Source organism: Mus caroli, chromosome 4 (assembly GCF_900094665.2).
Source record: "Mus caroli chromosome 4, CAROLI_EIJ_v1.1, whole genome shotgun sequence".
Taxonomy (NCBI): domain Eukaryota; kingdom Metazoa; phylum Chordata; class Mammalia; order Rodentia; family Muridae; genus Mus; species Mus caroli.
In genome coordinates, this window is record NC_034573.1 from 5,369,299 (window position 1) to 5,372,736 (window position 3,438).

At 40.2% G+C, this 3,438-nt stretch overlaps 1 non-coding gene across 1 annotated transcript; it reads left to right on the plus strand.

Moving 5' to 3' along the window:
• Window positions 1-1,904: 1,904 nt before the first annotated feature.
• Window positions 1,905-2,009, plus strand: LOC115030914. Its single transcript, XR_003836515.1, has one exon. It is a non-coding gene; the product is annotated as a U6 spliceosomal RNA (small nuclear RNA).
• The last annotated feature ends 1,429 nt before the right edge of the window (window positions 2,010-3,438 follow it).

Here is a 3,438-nt window from a genome sequence, read left to right on the forward strand (position 1 = left end):
CTAATACAAGTATTAAGAACTGAATTTTGGGTTTCTAGAAGAAGAACAACCCCTCTTAACCAGTGAGCCATCTCTCTAACCCTCCTGATTGTTGTGACTAATGGTGCTCTTCCTCTGTTTATACTTACCAGATCCTAGGAGATGGTTTCTTTTTAAAGGACCATTTCTATTCTCTCTCTTGGTATGTATGTCTCTTTCTCTGTCTCTCTCTCTCTCCAAGACAGGATCTCTCTATGTAGTCCAAGCTGGCCACACACTTCAGTCTCAGTCTCCCAAGTTTTGGGATTCTAAGTGTGACTTGCCATGCCCATCAATAATCTTAGATTCCTGTCAAGGGAAGTCCTTGGCTGTCTTTCAATGCTCTGGATAGATTCAGATTGGATAATGAGATTTTTTCTCAGAATTCTAAGATCTTGGTGAGCCAGTTTTTATTCCAAAGGATTATTCTAAGTTCTCATCTTTTTTTTTTATAGGAATGGAATAAGACCACGAGACTTGAACCAGAAGCAAAAATTCTTAGGGCTCCTTTTTCCCCCCTACAGAATACAGTGTTCGAACAGTAAGAGGAAAATGCATTCTGACAACAGTCATGTACTCCAGGCTTTGTGTACAGCCTACAGTGATCTGAGCCACTTAGCTGGGCATTGTCCACATTGTAGGACAAAATAATTAGTTAGACTTAAAGGGAACTGGGGCTTCAGCTGAGCCCACAGGCACCTCACACGCTGTGTTAATTTCAAGTTTCCATTTGCTCCTGTGATGGAGTGTCCTCCTGGCTAGGAATTGCTCAATGTAGCATATAGAAAAAGCGATGTCCACTACTTCTAATTATGCTGTGGGATACACTGGCTTCTTTTCAGATTATATAAATCTTTAGTCTTTTACAGTTCCATCAGGAAGCTGAGTGGAGCCACTGAGTCCTGTATGATTCCCACAAGGTCACCTTTCCCTAGTTCTGAAAGCATTTATTTCATGCAGGCTTTCAAGAAGGAAATGAAAAAATCAAAGTCTGAGTTGTAGTTATAGATACAAGGGCAATAGTCACTAACTTTAATTGTGGTGAATATAATCACTAGGTTCATTTCGCCTTCAGAGCATTCAAATGGAGTAGAGATGTTCATTTGGGTAAAATTAATATGTGTCAGAAATTAAGAGGCAGATGTTGGTCATATCAATATAATTACTTTTTGAAACTCATTGAGTCTTTCAAGATAGGAGAGACAATTAGTGAAAAGTAAGTTACTTTCAAAAAGAAACTCTTCCCACCGTTTATTGTTCAAAGGTATTATTAGAAAGTGTATTTTTGAATGGTGAATACATTCTTAGCTTAAAAATAAGACATTTGATTAGGAAAAAAATTACAACAAACCACCAGGTACAGTGATGTGTGCCTGTATCACATGTAGCTATTGGAGAGGTTGAAGAAGTATGGTCACTTGAACCCAGGGGATCAAGTCTGACTTGAACAACATAGTGAGACTTTGTCTTTTCCAAAAAGGATGATTAACTTTTCAAACTTTTGATTGACATGCTGTGTTCACTTGAAACTTGCCATCAAAACAGGATGGCGTGTTTCACATAGAAATGATTTAATTGTGTACACAGCTGAGTTTGAACCACTTGATGTCTTAAGTAACATAAAATGAACAGTAATCCCAGAGGAGTCCTCCTCCTCTTCCTCTCCCTCTTCCTCTTCCTCCTCTTTTTCCTCTTCCTCTTTCTTCTTCTTCTTCTTCTTCTTCTTCTTCTTCTTCTTCTTCTTCTTCTTCTTCTTCTTCTTCTTCTTCTTCTTCTTCTTCTTCTTCCTCCGCTTCTCCTTCCGATTCTTCTTTTTCCTTCTGCTTCTTCCTCCTCCTCCTTCTCCTTCTCCTCCTCTTCATGCTGACTTAAAAAATCAAAATGGGGCACTGTCTCCAGAGCACTTATACTAAAATTAAAACAATGCAGGGAAGATGAGCATGATCCCTGCACAAGGATGGCATGAAATCCACGAAGCATTCCATATTTCAAAAATAAATAAATAATAAATCAAAGTTAACTTCTCTTTAAGATGATGATGATAGATACCCTCTAGCACTGATTTTCACTTTAATATTGAGGGTGGGGCAGAAAGATGATGAAATCTGAGAGTGGGCATGGGAGAGGGTAAGTGGCTTTTCTTTGCAATAGTTGGGTTGGTGCTGGATAAAACCCAGCATCCATGTGGCTAAGATCTGAGATGATAAGGTTAAGCATCCACAGGTGAAGGGGTGAGCAGAATGAATGAACAAGAACTGCTTTCGGAGGATCCAAATCCAGGGTTTTAGAATCACAGGTGTTTGCCTACCATGTTCCACTAATGTGCCTTTCCTTCTTGGGCATCGGTGTTAAACTGAGCTGCTCAAAGGCAGCTCCATATCTGCCTCTCACAGGCTGTTTCTAAATGACAATAGTTTCTGATGATAGTTGGGAGGAATGTTGTGCAAGAAAGGAACTTGTCAACAGGACATCGATGTTTGTGTGTCTTTACCATGTAATCATGCCCTTATCATCCATGAGCATCAAGGCACAGCCCCATGAAACAGGAATCTGTCTGACAATTAGTGCCACACAGTGTTCGTTCTCCTAAAGAGCAAAGTTCACTTGGATAAGTTGGCCTTGCAAGGAGTAGGGGAGAAAGACTGATTGGTCCTTTCTCCTGTGAGGGGCTTTACAGTCCTGATTCACACACAGGTGTAAAATTGGATTATGGGAAGCTGCAAAGTCACATTTCCCAAAAACCTTTGAAACCCTGTACATTGAAACCACACAGTCTCAGTTTCAGGGGAACTTGTCCATATTTAACTCATTATAAGGTTGATTTCCACTGTTGAAGCAACCCCACTTAAGAGACAAAACCTTGAGGGGACAAGAATAAATTTCCTATTATGATTTATGCAATTTATTATTTACATTTTTATAGACTTACCATTTGTACTTATGTTTACCTTTTTGCTCTTTTGATCATATCCAAAGTCAGTGGAAAAAAGCAGAGCTTGCCTATGGCAGACGGCAGTCTCAGAGAGATGAGCTGTGGAGACATTCTGGATTGGAGTAACTGGTACCCAAAGTTGCACCTTCCTAGCTCAAAGGCGTCTAGGTGCCAGCTGGGTGAAGAGGACTTTCCTGAGCACAGAATTTCAGCCCTGGAACTGAGATTCTGGGAATACCAAGGCTCTGGGCCAGCATCGAATAATGCAGTGGGAAGGAGCAAAAGAGAGTGACCATTGTGGAGAGGAGGGATCACCTGTTTGGAAAGAAAAAAGAGAAGTACACGTCAGGAGGAGGGTATATAGAAGCTAAAACCCTCACTTTAGCAGTTCAGTGCCATCCATGTTGTTTTCAAAAAAGTCTGTTTCAAAAGTCCTGAAGGGCTTTTCATATGCTGTTACTTTATTGAATTTGCCTAGTAACTATTTT